Genomic DNA, 8,887 nt, shown 5'->3' with positions numbered 1-8,887 from the left:
AGTCAATTCAACCTTTTTCCTTGATGAATTACGCAGTCTTAGGTATTTCTTCATAGCAGTGTGGGAATGGACTAATACACAGACTATGTAATTAAATGAAGATAAAGGAGAGTTAACTGAAATTGCTTGCTACAGTTTGACTACAGTTCTATAGAAGAAAATAGACTAAGTTGCAATAATGCTAACATTATAAATCTTTAAAGATTCCAAAATGAAATGCAAATTACTGCAGTTTTTTGATGACTATAGAATTGGAACCATATAGGCATTTCACCTATATTCCTAATGCTTGAAGTTCAATTAAACTTAAAATGTGTGATGCCAAATATAATGTTTATTAACTTTTAGGCCCATGTGTATTTTATTAGAAAGTTAAATTTATCTACCTTTTAGATTCGTTTAGGGTTAGTTAATTTAAAAGTTGTTTAGCAAAAGTTTTTTGACATCAAGGAGACTTATGGACTTTTTAAAATCGCTATTCATAAATCTTATCTTTCTCCTGTAAACAAACTCAATATGTGTGTATGTGTGTTTCAGTAAAAGTAAAATAAAATTCAACTTGAATGTGAATGTACTTTATGCCGATTATTCAAAATTATATTTTCACTCAGGAATAAGTGCATTTACTCTCCAGTTTTTCCCATAAAATGAAAAATTTTGAAATATTTATGATGTGTTTCATTTATAGACATATCATAAAATTGACTCTAAGAAAAAATTGAGAAACAAATGCAGACTGTATTACACAACATAGAAGCATGTGCAAATAGAACCAGGTGAGCCAAGATCCAAGAAAAAAAAAATTATTTCTATCATGTAAGGGAAAAAGTGTTTTTTTTGTATTACATAGCAGTGAAACTCATTCAACTGACCCTGCAATGTAAATAAACAAAATTCAAATACATTTTCAGAAAAACATTTTTAATGAAATAATTTATCTTCTGTTTTTTCACAGCCCTTGTCCTTGTGTGTATATTCAGACCACAATTTTACATACTTGCATAAAAATTAAGTATTCTCTATTAAAAGTATTTTTCTGATATATAAACACTTCCATCTACAATTTATTAAAATAAATTTTCCTATCAATTAAGAATTTTATACAGTAGTATTAATTGTTATATATGAAGGGATTAATTGCATAATTCTTAAATTTTGCAGCAAAAGTTTTGTTGGAACAACATCCATAGTAAGAAGACATGAATATAAAAGCACAGTTTCTCTTTGTCTCTCTAATTCATTTTGTCTTTCATAACTTTCATCTCTATATCTGAAACTGCCTTTGCAAAAATTACAACTGAGGAAATTACGGCAGTGAAAGAAATCAGACCTAACCGAGTCCATCTTGCTTCTAACCTTTAAGCTGTCCTTATTTATTCCTGGGTGTAGCCCGAATTAACCTTGGGAAGGACTTTAGTTTATGGTTTGACTCTGAAACAAAATTGATAATAACCTCTCCCAAAAAGGACTTATTCTTGCATGGGGACAAGCCTGCCTTTGTAGGACTAACAAATTAGCCAGAAGATAAGAAATTATGATTTAGTGGTCATTCAGCCTCTGGCTACAAGAGTCTGAACCTCTACAAATTGCTCCTGGGAATAATGTCACTACTCTAAAACCTAAGATGAGTGCTGGAGATATTTTGTAAACCCTGCACCCAGTGGATCAGCTAACACCACTCAGACTTGTAATTTGGCTCAACTGGTTCTGTGATTCCACTGAGGAATAGAAAACAGTAAGAAAACCTCACGTCGACTCCCCCTATAATTCCATCTTCAGTTTGACCAACCAGTACCCACTCCCCACTTATCCCTACCAGCCAAATTATCTTTAAAAATTCTTATCCCTAAATGCTTGGAGAGACTTATTTTAGTAATAAAACTCCGGTCTCTCACACAGTTGTCTCTATGTGAATTACTCTTTATCCATTGCAATTTTCCCGTCTTAATAAATAGGCTCTGTCTAAGCAGCAGGCAAGGGGAACCCGCTGGGTGATTACAAATGCACACCCAAATGTGCACGCACTAGTACACACACTTAAACACACAGAAAATACTCCAGAGGGGTAAAACATATATTTTAGATTACATATTTGAAGAATAAAGTATACTTTAATTTCATATTCTTTTAAATATTTACAATATGCACGTGTGCATTTGTTGCTTGCTTTATTTGTTTATAGGAATCACTTACATCAGGGGTATCCAATTCCCAGACCTCGGACTGGTATCGCTTCACCGCCTTTTAGGAACTGGACCCAGGCAGTAAGTAACAGGTGAGCCAGCGTTTCCGCCCGAGCTCTGTCTCCTGTCAGATCAGCTGTGACATTAGATTCTCCTAAGATAGCGAACCCTATTGTGAACTGTGCATGCAAGGGCTCTAGGCTGTGCACTCCTTATGATAATCTAATGCCTGATTATCTGAGGTGAAAAAGTTTCATCCCAAACCCATAGCCCCCAAACCCATTCATGGAAATATTGTCTTCCATGAAATTGGCCCCTGGTATCAAAAAAGATTGGGGAGCACTGACTTAGACGGTCATGGGTTAGGGACTGAAAATAATTAATTAAGTACACTTTTTATTTGTAGGTGGGGTATGCTATGGTATTATCCACCTTAATGACTCCTATGTCCATATTAGGAAACTTACTAATTATTTCCTTTCCCTTATGGGCTAAAACAAAATCTTTACTGCAAAACAAATATTGAAAGAACAGTAATCTAAAATGCAAATTACCCACACTCCCATAACTTAATAAAACCAACTTATTCATTTTCCCACTGTAGCTTCTAGCTTTTATTCATTTGCATATTTTGTATTATCTATTGTAGAAGTGTTACAGAGATAATTTATTTCATATGTCATGTTCAGGAGGTTTCTGGTAGTCCTAGTTAACTGGCTTCCCCAAGGCCACTTCTACTGTTCAGTCTGATTTGCATCTAAGTTGTCTTAGATACCCTCTGATGCTCAATTTATTCTCCAACACTCACAAGACTGATAGCAGAAGCAAGCCAGTTGCATGGGTCAGATACAGTCAAGAGTTCAAAATGACTGCTTGATCTGGAGGGTCTCCATACGAAGGCCATGCTCTGAGTTTGGTGGATTCTATCGCCTTTTTTATGCAGATGTCCCAGGCTTAAGACAATTTGATTTGGGGATTCTGAATTTACAATAGCGCACGAAAGCCATATACATTCAGTAGAAAACATACTTCAAACACCATACATTCTATTTTTCACATGCAGTATTCAATATATTACATGAGATATTCACACTTTATTACAAAGTAGGCTGTGTGCTAGATGATTTTGCCCAACTGTAGGCTACCATAAGTGTTCCAAGGAAGTTTAAGACGGCTAGGCTAAGCTATGATATTCAGTAGGTTAGGTGTACAAAACAAATTTTCTTCTCATGGTATTTTTCAATTTATGGTGGATTTATCAGGACACAACCTCATTTTAATTCAAGGAATATCTGTACTTATATTCAGTCAGGGTTAGTTACCGGGTCTTCCTTTTATAAAGGGAGTTTAAGTTATTCTTGTAAGGGTAAGCTTTGTTTTAAGGTTTATTTATGTTGCATCTGTGCTGAAGTGATCTTGTGTCCTGGAAATCCGCAGACCAGGGTTGGAAAACCCTAGGCCATCTTGCACCACACTGATAGCAAACATGTAGTGTTGGGCCTAAAATATGTTTGAGTGAGTGGTATGGCTATGATTAGTCATATAGCCATGATATGTTTCTTATACTATACACCACTACATTTTTATTTAATAATATAAAACAAGGCATTTTCCCATTCATCTATAGTTTTTTGTCTTCATATATATCCTATTCCTGCTTTATCCAGTATCCTAATTAACGTAACTAAAATGAACACCTTGTTGCCTTCATGCACTAATCTTTCCCAATGTTCTTACCAAAATGTATACATACATACATAAAATATTCTTACATAAACACATAGAATTTTTCAAATCTAATTTTATGGAATGGTATACTATTCCTGACATTTCTCTGCATCTAAATTTTCATTTATGAATACATCATGAGTATTATACAGTGACACAAATATTTTTAATGGCTCCATAATATTCTATAGTGTGATTATAATAGAGTACATTCATATGTCCTTTCTTGATGAACATTCCAGTTCTTTTCAGAATTTCTATCTTGTCAATTCTGTTGCTCTAATTCGTCTTGTTTATTTGTCCTTATATGTAGGTGCATTGTGTCTTTGTTAAAGATAGAAAGCCAGAAAGGATATTACTGAACCAGAAGGGCATACGAATATTACAACGTATATGTCCAGAGTATTTTAGAGTCACATTATTACAACTGATGTGTGAGAGTACTCTTTATTTCATTGGGGTATCATAATTCTTTCCGATTTATCACAAATACATTTTTTAGAAGGTTCAGATTATTTCTTTGTTCCATATCAGTTTAAGTACTGTGTTACCAATGCCTGTAAGATTTTATGTTTTATTATTTGGATAGCTTAATTAAATCATTGGTCTTTTTTTCTATTGAAGTTGTGTCCTTTCATTATAAATGGATAGATGAATTTAATAAACTATGTATGTTTCATCTGTTACATATGTTGCTGATATTGTCAGTTTATTGCTTCCCTTTGACTTTATCCAAGATGTACAGACTGCCCAAACTCTCCTACTATTTTCTTTTTACATTTTAATGTATTTGGAACTTCTCATTTTGTGTGTTACGTTTTATAATTCTTTTATGATCTGGTGAATCAAGTATGGCCACAAGAGGAACCACAGAAGAGGCTCAGGAAAACAAAGTTCTTAACACTCACAGGTCCTAGAGACAAGAGGTACAACATGCCAAGCAAGGTCTTGTGAGAAAGACACCAGGATGAACAAACGCCAGAAGACAGGAGCCAGGGGAAGGTTTAGACATGTGTTTACTGGAGTTTCCATGGGAAACGCAAAGCAGGGCAGAGTGAGTAGTTAGGATTGGCTAGTTTGAATAATTTTGGTCAGCTTTAGAATATAGGGGTGGTTCCTAGTTGCCTGGTACCTAGCACTGGAATAATAAAGGCAGAGAAATATTGTCTCCTGGGATATACAGACCAGATAGAGGAGTTATGGTTCTAGAGTGGTTAGTTTGAATATCAAAAACATGTTCGAACAGCCCTTTGTTACCTTTAATAACTGGTTAGCCCTGGGAGAGCAGTGTCTTTAAGCACTTTATATTATGCAGAAAAATTTAAACTATTTGCAGTACAAGTTAATTGTCTAATTGTGTTTATCCAGTTTAAACTATTTTGGTATATGATGACTTCTTCATTATATATACTCAATCTCATTCTTCATTTGTTGTCTATATTTTGTAGAAGGTTATAGTAAGTAGTAGTATAATGTAAGGTAAGTTACATTTATCTTTTAATAATCCTTCAGTTTTCATATTTATTGCTTCAACCAACTCCTGCATTTATCTACATTAAATTAAAATATTATGACATATTATGGAATGACTGCAGCATTTATAACATTGGGAGACTTAGGAACATGCCACAGCTTTCAATTTGTGCAGGCTGATTTGTAACATGCTTTGATAAAATGTAATAAAATTAAATAAATCTTTTATTCTAGATACATAATTTTAGTCTTAAATATTTTACTATTTGTAAAGAGAAAATAAAGAATTAAATAAATACTTGTTTGTTCTAAGTGAAAGAGAATAAGTGAAGAGAAAACACAACAGGCAGTCAAATAGAAAATATACAATGAGATGACAGAAATAGACTCACATTTATAGTAATATCTTTAGTTTATATCACCATCTTGCTTTTTGTAATTGGTTGTCACATCAGATTTTTCTTCTTCATTTATCAGGAATTTTTAATAACCTATTTTATTCATCCACTAGGTCTTCAGTTATACTTTTTAATTTAATGGTGAATTAGGAAATCAAATTTACATATTGAACTGACTGCAGTCTATGTAGAAACATTATGTTAGCATTTCACATAAACACAAGACACCTTCAACAACAAAAAGTAATTTAAACACATTGCTTGTGCTATTGGGGTTATATATTTTTTACACCATACATGCATTATTTAACTCACAATACAATATTATAATTTTTGTGTTTAACAATTATATTTTTAATAAAGTAACAATAAAATGTTGCTAGTTGTATTTATATGTGTGGGGAAAAGAAAGAGAGATCAGACTGTTACTGTGTCTATATAGAAAGAAGTAGACACAATAGACCTTGCTTGGCATGTTGTACCTCTTGTCACTAGGACCTGTGAGTGTTAAGAACTTTGTTTTCCTGAGCCTCTTCTGTGGTTCCTCTTGTGGCCATACTTGGTTCACCAGATCATAAAAGAATTATAAAACGTAACACACAAAATGAGAAGTTCCAAATACGTTAAAATGTAAAAAGAAAATAGTAGTTCTGTATTTGAGATGCTGTTAATCTGTAACCCTACCCCCAACCTTGTCCTTGCAAGAGACATGTGCTGTAGTGACTCAAAGTTTAATGGATTTTGGGCTGAGCAGGGTGTACTTTGTTAAACAAGTGCCGAAGGCAGTAAGCTCATGAAAAGCCATCACCATTCTCTTAACCTCAAGTACCCAGGGACACATACACTGCGGAAGGTCGCAAGGACCTCTGCCTAGGAAAGCTAGGTATTGTCCAAGGTTTCTCCCCATGTGATAGTCTGAAATATGGCCTCCTGGGAAGGGAAAGACCTGATCGTCCCCCAGCCTGACACCTATGAAGGGTCTGTGCTGAGGAGGACTAGTATAAGAGGAAAGAAGGCTTCTTGGCAGCTGAGATAGAGAAAAGTATCTGTCTCCTGCCCGTCCCTGGGCAATGGAACATCTCGGTGTAAAACCCAATTGTGTTCTGTTTACTGAGAAAGGAGAAAACCGCCTTAGGGCTGAAGGTGGGACGTGCTAGCGGCAACGCTGCTCTTTATGCACTAAAAAGATTTATGGAGATGTTTGCATATGCATATCAAGGCACAGCACTTTTCCTTAAACTTATTCCTGTCACAAAGATCTTTATTCATATGTCTTACTGCTGACCTTCTCCCTACCATGACTCTATTATCTTGCCACTTCCCCTTTTCCGAGATGGTAAAGATAATGATCAATAAATACTGACGGAACTCAGAGACCGGTGCTGGCGCGGGTCCTCTGTATGCTGAGCATACAGGACCTTGGCCCACTTTTTCTTTCTCTATACTTTGTCTCTGTGTCTCATTTCTTTTCTCAAATCTCTTGTTCCACCTAACAAGAAATGCCCATAGGTGTGGAGGGGCAGGCCAGTCCATTCATTAAAATGTCTGGTGTTTTTTTTTTTTTTTTTTTTTTTGTAGTTTTTTTTTTTTTTTTTTTTCTGTAGATATGTTTTTATCTGGCATCGTTCCCTTTAGCAGTTTAAAAAATTCGAGTACAGTTCTGTACTCAATGAATTCTGTTATATTTAATTAATTTAAAATGTATATATTTTCTACTCACTTTGAATATATTTTTGTTGAATATAGAATATTAGGATGATTATTTTTCTTCAGTGTTTTAAAGTTGTCATTCCATTATCTTCTGGCCTCCATTTTTGGGTCACGTCTATATAAGTTTATGCATTTATAAGTTATGGTATTTCTCTTGCAGATTTTATGATTTTTTTCTCTTTTTGTGTCTTTGACTTACAACATTTTAACTACTAGTTTTGCGTTTCTTTGCAGTTTTCCTTCCTATACGGGGTTGTGGATCTTGTTTGATATTTTTACTTATTTGAATAAAATTTTAGTCATTATTATTTTTTCAAATATATCTTTATATCATAGTCTTTCTCTTCTTTCCCTTGGGAATTGATATGACAGACATGCTAAAATACTTGATATTTTTTGCCATGTCTGCAAGACTATGTATTTGTTGTTGTTTTTCAGTCATTTTTTTCTCTATTCTTCAAAATGGATGGTTTTTATTTGTTTTAGTTTTACTGAAATTTTATTGTGTAGTCTCCATCCGCTGTTTAACCATTCGCAATTTTTTTTTTTTTTTTTTTTTTTTTTTTTTTTTTTTTTTTTTTTTTTAAACAGTATTCATTTCTCTACTGAGATTCTTCATTTTTTTTTGTTCATTATGCATATTTCTTCCTTTAGGCCTACAACACATTTATTGTATCTGAAAGTATTTATCTATTAACTTCAATACCTAAGTCATCTCTGAATTTGTGGATTGGTCACAATTTATTGATGAAGGTTCACCTTTTATTTGCTGCCTTGCGTAGCTAGTCCTTTATTTATAGTAGGATGAATCTCATATATTTATATCATAGAGTGTGGATTGTGTAATTTTTATTTAATGAGTGTTGACAGAGGTTTGAATAAGGCTTGATAGTTAAATTACTGGCAGATCCTTTTGATCCTCTTACATTTCATTTTATTGTTTGTTAGGGCTGATGTAATGTTTTTTGCTTTTAGACCTGTTGTGTTACCCTTACTCTCTGGGCCACAAGCTGTGGGTTGGACAAGGTTGCTCTAGATTATGGTCCTTCCACTTAAGGCATGGCCTTCTTGGAGTCTCTACTGAATGATTCAGGTGCGCAAGAAGACTTTTCATTCTGACTGGCCCAGAAGTCTAATGATTTTTAGCCCTGCATGATAACGGGCATTGCTGTTCAGCTCTCAGGAAATAGCAGCCATTTTCTGCTAAACCTTGCAGAGGCATGCCCTGAACATGCTCAGCCCAGCCCTTGACAAGGACAAAGAAGAATCTCCTTAGCAGAATTCTGGAGAGAAGATCCTTCTCATCGAAACAGTTTCCTCATTGTAGATAAACTGCTCTACAAATACCACCACTGAAGCAGCCCTGAACTCTAATCTTTGCCTCATTAGCTCAGT

This window comes from Piliocolobus tephrosceles, chromosome 10, assembly GCF_002776525.5.
Source record: "Piliocolobus tephrosceles isolate RC106 chromosome 10, ASM277652v3, whole genome shotgun sequence".
NCBI lineage: Eukaryota > Metazoa > Chordata > Mammalia > Primates > Cercopithecidae > Piliocolobus > Piliocolobus tephrosceles.
Note: the sequence above shows the minus strand (reverse complement) of the source record.